Here is a 9,867-nt window from a genome sequence, read left to right as displayed (position 1 = left end):
TGAAGCCTCATAGGAGTGTGCTGAGAATGAAGGACAAGTTACAAGGAAACCAACCAAAGATGACATCTTCCTGATGCTTGGTCCTTGAAGGAATGAGAGAGGAAAGGAAATAGACACAGGATAAAGGGCAAGTGCTTGAAAATGGGAGGCATTGGAACACTTTGAGTAATGAGTGAAAAGAAGCTAGTAGAGAAGGAGGAGTTGAAAATGAAGCAGAGAAAGGCTAAATTATGGAGCTATGTCCATTAAGGTCAGGAGAGCGGGGGTCCATTGATAAGTCTTGAGTGAGCTTTAAACAAGGAGAAGGTGGTTTTTCTTCAAAGCGAAATGGAGAGAGGTAAGAGTGTGTATGCATGTATGGAAACAAGGAAGTGGAGGCTGAGAGGAACCGAGGGGTTCTAAGATAGAAATTCAACTTTTTAGATGTCACGAAAATTGTCAGTCTTGATCATTTTGATATTTATATCCCGTAACATACTATCCTCCTACTTAACCTTTTAGCTTATAAGATTAAGAAAAATGATAAAAAATTAAAAAAATAGTGGTTCCAAAATGAAGTGAATGTCAAACATGAAAAATGGACACAATTTTTAATGGTCTTCCCTAGGGCTTTATATTTAAACAAGGCAGGGGCCTCTGAACCCTATAGATCACAACAGGAACATGATTCCAGAAAATTCTGAGGTCATGTCATTCTTGGAGATTTTTCTAACAAACAGAAGCTTTGCTGTGGACTTCTATAAATATTTATCTGCCATGACTCTTACCCACAGGAGGTTAAAGATCTCTGAATTTTGGATGAGAATGCATGGCTGTGTGATTTGACCTGAATTAGCCGGCAAAAAGAAATCTTCAGATTTTAAACTACTAAGTGCAACAAAATAATGACATCTTTTGCAAACATTACAAGATAATAGGAGGTGGTCCGGTCATTTATGAAACAATGTAAGTACTGTAATAACTTTTATCATTATAATCATATTTAATACATTATATTTGCTTTCAGATCGGTTATGATTGCCTCACCAGAAAATAAAATGGGACATATTCTTACAATGTTATGAGATGTTAACTGGGTTAATTTTAATGTTAGAAATTTGTTAACCTCCTCCTTACTTTTCAGCTGCTCCTAGTTTAAATTTGTCAGCCCGCATGCCATTTTATTCAAAGATTTGCCACGCATTCCCATTAAAATGCATGATCATTTTTTACTTTCCAATGTTAAGATTTTTCAGCTTCCAAACATCGGTAACTTCTTGATGCCTTTATTACACAGGTAGATCATTTTATTGATTTAAAAATAGACATAAGACAATGTATTCAATAGGTCATTCAAGAGAATGAAATATGAAGAACAGAAAGAAAAAGATACCATTATCAATTTTTTTAGAAATGTATTTATTTGTTATTAGCTTGATCACCGGCACGGTGTGTCAGAATCCTTGAAAGAATATTAACCTGAAACAAATGCAATTTTTCCCTTGGCAATTTTTTGGTGTTTATTGAGATAAACAGAATGGTTTTGGTGTGAGGCAAAGTGGAATGGGGAAATATTGTTATATTTTATGGCTCCCTCCCTCCTGTCTGCAACAATTTGACAAGGGAGGGTATATAGTTATTAGTGTGACAAGTAGCATATAAAGGACAAGTTTGAGAGAGGTTTCCCAAATGTGACAAGTCTGATATTTACATGATATTACAGAAAATAAGCCATAAATCTGAAAAGAAGTTTTATAAACTGCCAATAATAAGAAATGGATTTCAGCCAACCATGCTAGAGCAAAGTGCATTTGTTTTCCTCCTCTCTATGGGAAATATGACAATGTAGTTTTCATATGAAGGAGTCATCAAATAATATGCAGGCAAAAATATAGGAAAAAGACTTATAAATATGTTTAATTATTAAAAGGTGTTTAATTAATAGAAATGCTATTTTTCCAGATTTTGTGCTGTCAGCTGTGAAGACTTTGTGATTTCTTGTATTTATTCTCCCATTGTAAATAAATATTCACTTTCATATTTACTTTTGTATTTTGCATTCTTTTTTTTAAAGGCTCCGCAAAATCCATACCTGCCCTAAGGCAGATTTTAGAATTTTCATTGAAAATAGCTTTTTCCAGGACACTTTCAAAAATGTTTTCGTATTTGATGTTTCCCTGGAGAAGCGTCCTTTATCCCTGTCCAAGGAGTCAGCATTTCATTGCTGTGAAATCTTATATTTTACAGTACTTAGGTTTTCCTTAACGATCAATGTCTCTTTTTATGTTTAGTCTATTAGCTTTTATTTTTCTACTACTAGTGGCTCCCATTACACAAAAGAACAAACTCCATGGTTACACTACAATCATAAGACAACATTTACATAGTGATGTTTATGATTTGAAGGTATACATACATAGAAGTAAATGTAGCCGCTAAGTGTTTCTTCGCAAAAATAGCCAGAGTCTTTCTCCCTCTTGTAATGTACTTTCTACAATTAAAAGCATTTCTGGAAACTAATACACACAAAATCCGGAGTATAAAAGGATATTTTTATACTCAATATCTAAGGGTACCGATTTTAGATGTAATAGATGTATTGCCCTGCAGTCATGATAGTTTTAGAAGCCCTTTGCATGACTCTATTTCAGGAAGGATTCAAAAGTAGTTATTTTCGCATTTATTTTCTAAAGTTCAATATCTGGGGACACAGATGTATTTATATATATCTTCATAACACACCTTTGGCAGTCACATATGAATTGATTATTTCAGGATCACATGGTGTTTTCTCTTTCCTGCTATCTTTTCATAGCTGCTCCAGTATTCTTGAATATAATATAAGGTGTCTAAATGGGTAATTGAAGTTCTCCCAAGTCCAAGAAGACTTAAAACCTCTTACAAGTCAGGGCAACTTTGGTCCTCAGTGTACATAACCTTTTTTTTTTTTTTTTAATGAACATGATGGAAAGCAGGAGATATATGGAAATGTTGGGTTCTGAATTGCCCGTGTGAGACGGCAGTGTCCCAGCAAACGGCTGACCACTCTAGTTCCACGGCGTGATAACTTGTGGATGTTTTCCCCAGTCGGCTTTTTCAAGGTCAAGATTGAGGGTGATCCTGAGAAGAGAGCCGTGGCCACCGCCTACACCCCGTTCCCAGCCGACTGTCTAAAGATGTGTGCTGATGTTCACATGTTAGAGGACGAGCAGAAATTAGGCAGGGACAAGTGTAAATGCACTCCTGAGAGTGACAGGCTAACTCACCATCTACCTACTCCGGCCCAGAAGATGGCAAATCTGTGGCATCGTCTCCATAAAGGAAGGAGAGTCTGTTATGGTAGACGCCAATTAGTGAGGGGAAAAAAGAATTGCTCGTTTGAAAGCACTTTGTCACTTCGAAAATCAAGCTCAGCAAACAGGGGCACATACAATGCAATTTTGAAATACTGCCTAACTGTCATATTCTGGCAGGTTTGGCAATATTTCCATTTACGGGAAAGTGTGTGATGCTAATTTTTGCTGTACTTATATCTAGGTGCTTCTGTTGATAATTGGCCAGAAGTTAAAAGGCTCTATGTAGTTAAGCCAAAATTCCATCCACACAAATGAAATAAAGGATATTTACTTCGACTCCTATTTTATCATGTGAGGCAGCGATGGATTCCAGCTAGACACAGTGTATATTTTCCCCTAGACTCGATGTTCTTTAACGTTAACACGGCAACAGATCACAGGATTTATTTTCCCCTGTAGAATCTACTGCAAGCTGCAACTACCTTGTTTTCCTGAATTCCACTTACAGCAGTACTTTGTCTTAGGAAATTGAGTTAGAATTGAGTGTGGTTGTGAAACATATAAATAGTATGTCTTGATGAACTACGGGGCTTGGCAAAAGTGGTTTCCATCTAGGGCGGATACAAGTCAAGATGGGAAGATGATCTTGTATACCTAATTGATAAAAGATTTCTCTGTGCACCCTGCGGATCATTGACTCCCATAAGCGAAAGTGGGAGCTCATTAGGCATTGGCAAACAGGAGTACTTTGGCCTAGAAAAAGTAATTATGGAGAAGCTTTATCCGTAGGGCAATGGAGCTCACAGAGAATTTAGGAACAAAACAGTTTGTCACATAGTTTCTTTCCTTTGTAGAAATCCATTCCTTGTCCAGTCAATTTTACTACGTACTACCTTACCATGTTGTTACATTTTTGGGGTGTGTTTAAAGATCGACACCCGGAGTGGCATAAAGCTAACAGGAGCCCACATAATTCAAGCATTGATTTTAATTCTCCTGTGCTTTTGCAATGCCAATTTAGATTTCATTTTGAAAGCTTGAATTTTTAATGAGTTATTATTACTTTGTATTAGTCCGTGGCTGGAGTCTTAGAAGTTTTGAAGGCATTGATAGGTTTCATTTTTTGCAGTTTTCAAGCAGATTACAGAGAAATAAATGTTCGGTATGGAGTCGCCCATCCAATGGCATCAAAAACTCCACAAAAAGCCCCTGTGAAGTTGAGTTTTATTTTTAACTCGGTGGAAATTCACCACTAATTCATAATAGATGGCTTATCCATTACAATAAATGCATGGGCTCATTATATATCGACTAAATATACTTATTTGTAAAAAGCCATGCCTAGCTATTCTTTTTTTTCATTAAAAAAATTTTTTTTTAATATTTTAATTTTATTTCTGAGACAGAGGGAGACACAGTGCGAGCAGGGGTGGGGCAGAGAGAGAAGGAGACACAGGATCCGAAGCAGGCTTCAGGCTTTGAGCTGTTGGCACAGGGCCCGATGCGGGGCTCGAACTCATGGTCTGTGAGACCATGACTTGAGCCCAAGTTGGATGCTTACCCAACTGGGCCACCCGGGTGCCCCCCCCACCCAGAGTTATTCTTTATCATTTCAAATGACAACCTTTATTTTGGTCATAAATAGAATGATCAAGCTGACTGTGTCTGTTTTAAATTAAGATGATACAACATGTTGGTTTTGCCTGCTGATGAGTAGGGAACAAAATCAAGGTAAGGCAGATATGGAGGAAGACTAGAAAAACCAGCTGTGATGGAATACATGGTTTTTTCCCCCTGCTTCCGCCCAAAAGTCCAACTGAATTCACATAGGCCTTCTCCATGGGCACTGATGCCTGCTGAGCAGACAACCAGGAAGGTGAGGGTAAAGTCGAGGTGACCGGAAGGAGACCAGAAACCAATTTTACCTCTGGATAAAGACAAGTTGGAATAACTTAACAAACAAACAGCCCCCTTTTCATCACTCAATGACTAGACTGCTTCAGGGTGGGCTTGTTAGCTAGCGGTGAGAACCAGGAGCTGTCTGTGTTTCAGACAGATAGGGAGACACCATGTTCTCTTTTCTTACACTCTGAGTTGGTCAATTTGGCATCCATTTGTCACAACACCAGTTGTATTAACTATATTTTTTTGTTCTTTGTACCCTCGACGGTCTGGCATTTGTGGTCTCACTGAGTGGAGAGTCAGCCCCTCCCAAGGTTACCCAGGTTTCATTGTTTTATTTTTATTTTTATTATTTTATTTTATTTATATTTTAATTAGTTAATATACAGTGCAGTACTGGTTTCAGGATTAGAATTCAGTGATTCATCACTCATATACAGCATCCAGTGCTCATCACAAGTTTTCTCCTTAATACCCATCACCAATCTTGCCCATCCCCACCCACCTCCCTCCATCAACTCTCAGTGTGTTCTGTATCATTATGAGTCTCTGATGGTTTGTTTCCATTTCTTCTCTTTCCTTTCTCCATTCTCATATGTTCATCTGTTTTGTTTTTTAAATTCCACATATCAGTGAAATCGTATGATATTTGTCTTTTTCTGTTTGACTTATTCCAATTCATAATACACTCCAGCTCCATCCATGTCATTGAGAATGGTAGGATTTCTTTTTTTTTTTTTTTGGTGGCTGAGTAATATTCAGGTGTATATAGATACCACATCTTCTTTATCCATTCATCAGCAAATGGACATTTGAGCTCTCTCCATAGTTTGGCTATTGTTGATAATGCTGCTAGAAACATCAGCGTGCATGTACCCCTTTGAATCTGCATTTTTGCATCCTCTGGGTAAATACCTAATAGTGAAATTGCTGGATCATAGGGGAGTTCTATTTTTCTTGAAGAAACTCCATACTGGTTTCCAGAGTAGCTGCAGCAGTTTTCAGTCCCACCAATGGTGCAAAAGTGTCCCCCCTTCTCTGCATCCTCACCAACATGTGTGGTTTCTTGTGTTGTGAATTTTAGCCATTCTGACAGGCGTGAGATGGTATCTCATCATGGTTTTGATTTGTATTTCCCTGATGATGACTGACGTTGAACATCTTTTCATGTGTTTGTTAGCCATATGGATGCATTCTTTGGAAAAGTGTCTATTCATGTCTTCTGCCCATTTCTTAACTGGGTTATTTGTTTTTTAAGCTGTTGAGTTTGATAAGTTCTGTATAGATTTTGGATACTAACCCTTTATCAGATATGTCATTTGCAAATGTCTTTTCCCATTCCATAGGCTGCCTTTTAGTTTTGTTGATTGTTTCCTTCAATGTGCAGAAACTTGTCATCTTGATGAAGTGCCAATAGTTCACGTTTCCTTTTGTTTCCCTTGCCTTCAGTGATGTGTCTAGTAGAAGTTGCTCTGGCCAAGGTCAAAGAGGTTGCAGCTTGTGTTCTTTCTAGGATTTTGATTGTTTCCTGTCTCACATTTAAGTCTTTCATCCATTTTGAATTTACTTTTGTGTATGGTGTAAGAAAATGGTGCAGTTTTATTCCTTTGTATGTCACCATGGAAGCAGCAGAAAAAGAAATCAAGGAATCAATCTCATTTACAACTGCACCAAAAACAATAGGATACCTAGGAATGAACCTCACTAAAGAGGTAAAAGATCTGTACTCTGAAATAGAAGACTTATGAAAAATACTGAAGAGGACACAAAGGAATGGAAAAACATTCCATGCTTATGGACTGGAAGAACAAACATTGTTAAAATGTCTATACTACCCAAAGCAATCTACACATTTAATGCAATCACTCTTAAAGTACCATCAGCCTTCTTGCCAGAGCTAGAGCAAACAATCCTAAAATTTTTATGGAACCACAAAAGACCCCAAATAGCCAAACAATCCTAAAAAAGAAAAACGAATTTGGAAGCATCACAATTCTGGATTTCAAGCTACATAGCAAAGCTGTAGTCACTGAGACAGTATAGTCCTGGCATGAAAACAAACACAAAGATCAATGGAATAGAATGGAAAACCCAGAAATGGACCCACAACTATATGGTCAACTTATCTTTGACAAATCAAGAAAGAATATCCAATGGAAAAAAAGTAGTGTCTCCAACAATTGGTGTTAGGAAAACCGGACTGAGACATACTTATGTTTTAGAGATAAAAAAAAGCTCTTCTGGAACACACATTTTTCATATGTAAACTAACCAATCTGGAGCCCACACCCTCTATCTCCTTTATCAAACTGTCTCACACCAAACCAATATTCTCCTTCTCTACATGAACTCAGGGCCATGTACCTGGCAACTGGATAGCTTCTATGCCCCAAGGTTCCCTGGAATTATTCAAACCAGCCAATCCTAAGCTGTTTTAGTCTGTCCTGCCTTGTCTTTCCCATGAAAGCCACTAAAGTCTCTGATCTGAATTTTCCTCTCTTTGCTTCTGCTTCCGGACCAAAACTGGTGCTTCCTTATGTTCCCTTGCATGATGTAGCATGTTCCTTCTTGGGAAATGTCAACAGTAAAATTCTCTCAATGCCATTGGCGTCTCAGTCAGTCACCTCTATATATTAAAATCTTATGGGTACATTTTGAGACACTCAGCCTTGATTATATAGTGAGTGGTCATGAGATAAGAGCTCTTAGCTTGAACTATTTTCCAGTAGTTAGGGTATTTGTAAAGATTTTTCTTGGCTTGGGACTGAATGAGCCAAGCTTATACGTGACAGTCATCACCTTGGGAAGTTGGATCAGGCAGAAACAAAGAAATGGCTAAACATATCAGTATACAGCAATAGTTCAACCCATATGGACAAAGAAAGACAGAATTTATATCTTGCTTTAGGAATGCCTTGCCATTTTTTAAAGTGCAAGTCTTCTGTTCATTAGTTAGAATATTAATCTTAATTCCATGGTTCAGTTTATCAGCATATATCTTCCAAGCACCCTGTTAAGTGCTGTGGAGGCCGAAAACAGGCAAAGCATTATTTTTACTCTTAAAGTTTATGCAATCTAAATAGTAGTCACACCATTTCTGCTAGCCTGAGTTTCTTAGAAGTTGAGGCCAAGGTAAGATTAGATGTAGAAGAAACATTTTGGATGAAATGAGAGGCTCGTGGATCGCTTGCTTTTCTGTACAGCTCGTGACTGCCCTTGTTGTAGACTATCTTTTCAAGGGTATTTGTAGAGTAAACAGCCTTGGAGTCAGAGATAGTACAGAGCACAGAACAGAATGTTTACTGTCTAGTGTATTAAAAATACTGTCTCCCTTCAAGGTACAGTTCAGGAAGACTTAAGAGTCGTTATAAGAAATTCAAATTTTCTAAGATTGGGCAACCTCTTATATTAAAAAACAAACTTCTCAAAAACAAAACCCCAACACAATCCTCCATATGAGGGATGCCACCTTGGCCTTTAATGTCATCCTGTGGGATTTGGGGTTTGAATAACTAGAGCAAATGCTGCTGTGAGCAAGGCACTCTCCTTTATTTTTCATCCAAGAGTCTCTTGTCTTCTGCCAGCATCCATAAAATGGTGGCAGGCCAACTTGCTAGCTTGCAAGCAAGGTAAGCAAATCTCAGACCCTTCAGAATTCTTGGCAAAACACCTATGAAGGAAAACGGGAAGGAAACTGGCATATCCTGAGACAGCTCTTAGACCATGATACACGCGCTTGTATTAGAGAGAGCAAAATAAAAAAAAAAAAAAAAGGTTGGGTGAAGGAATCTTGGATGGTGTGCAGTTATAAGAACATTTTGAAAAGGCTGATGAGGAGTCTTCCAGCCAATGACCCTCTTCAGAGCTGCCCCACATCTCATGGCTTGCTCACTATTCCTGCTGCACTCAATCACTGGCTAGAAGCAGCCTGTGGGAAGCATGGCCTTGGATCAGAAGTGATGGCGGATTCAGAACATAACATCTGGGGATGCCTGGGTGGCTCAGTTGATTGAGCGTCTGACTTTGGCTCAGGTCATGATCTCGGGGTTTGTGAGTTTGAGCCCCGCGTTGGGCTCTGTGCTGACAGCTCGGAGCCTGGAGCCCGCTTCAGATTCTGTGTCTCCTTCTCTCTCTGCCGCTCCCCCACGTGTTCTCCGTCTCTCTCTATCAAAAATAAATAAATATATAAAAAAAAAACAAAAAGAACATAACATCTGGAACATTGGCCAGTACTTTATAGTGAGAGATCTGAGAGTCAATTAAGAGTCCTGTGATTCCAAAATGCTCTATTTTAAAAACAAAGTTGACCACACTATAATTTAAAGAGTTCAGAAAAATCTAGTGCATGGAATATTTAAAGTTTGGGTTGAGGAGTGTGTTGAACAGAACTCTTGGTTATAAGCATCTGAAACCCAAGGCATAGTAACTTTCACAAAAAAACAAACAGAAAAAAGAAAAAAAAAGGAAAAAAGGAAAAAAGGAGTTTATGGTCTCACGTAACTGAAGAGTGAAGAGTCAAAGCTGGTATCAGTGTCTCCCAGGGATAGCTGGGCTGGGAGATCAGATGATGTCTCTTGTTCTACCTTCTGCTCTGCTTCCTTCTGTGTTGATTTTTCTTCAGGCAGGTTTTCCATGTGGTGCTGTGTTATCCTTATAGGTCTTAATACCAGAGCAAAGGGAAATTGTCCTC

General features: G+C 38.4%; 1 long non-coding RNA gene across 1 annotated transcript; it reads left to right on the top strand.

The window, feature by feature from the left end:
- Positions 1-764: 764 nt before the first annotated feature.
- On the top strand, positions 765-3,608 carry LOC122479736. The gene is made up of 2 exons (XR_006296422.1): positions 765-945; positions 2,955-3,608. It is a non-coding gene; the product is annotated as an uncharacterized LOC122479736 (long non-coding RNA).
- The last annotated feature ends 6,259 nt before the right edge of the window (positions 3,609-9,867 follow it).

This window comes from Prionailurus bengalensis, chromosome C1 (genome assembly GCF_016509475.1).
Source record: "Prionailurus bengalensis isolate Pbe53 chromosome C1, Fcat_Pben_1.1_paternal_pri, whole genome shotgun sequence".
NCBI classification, from domain to species: domain Eukaryota; kingdom Metazoa; phylum Chordata; class Mammalia; order Carnivora; family Felidae; genus Prionailurus; species Prionailurus bengalensis.
The sequence above is the reverse complement of the archived record's forward strand: the minus strand, read 5'-3'. Positions and strand labels throughout refer to the sequence as shown.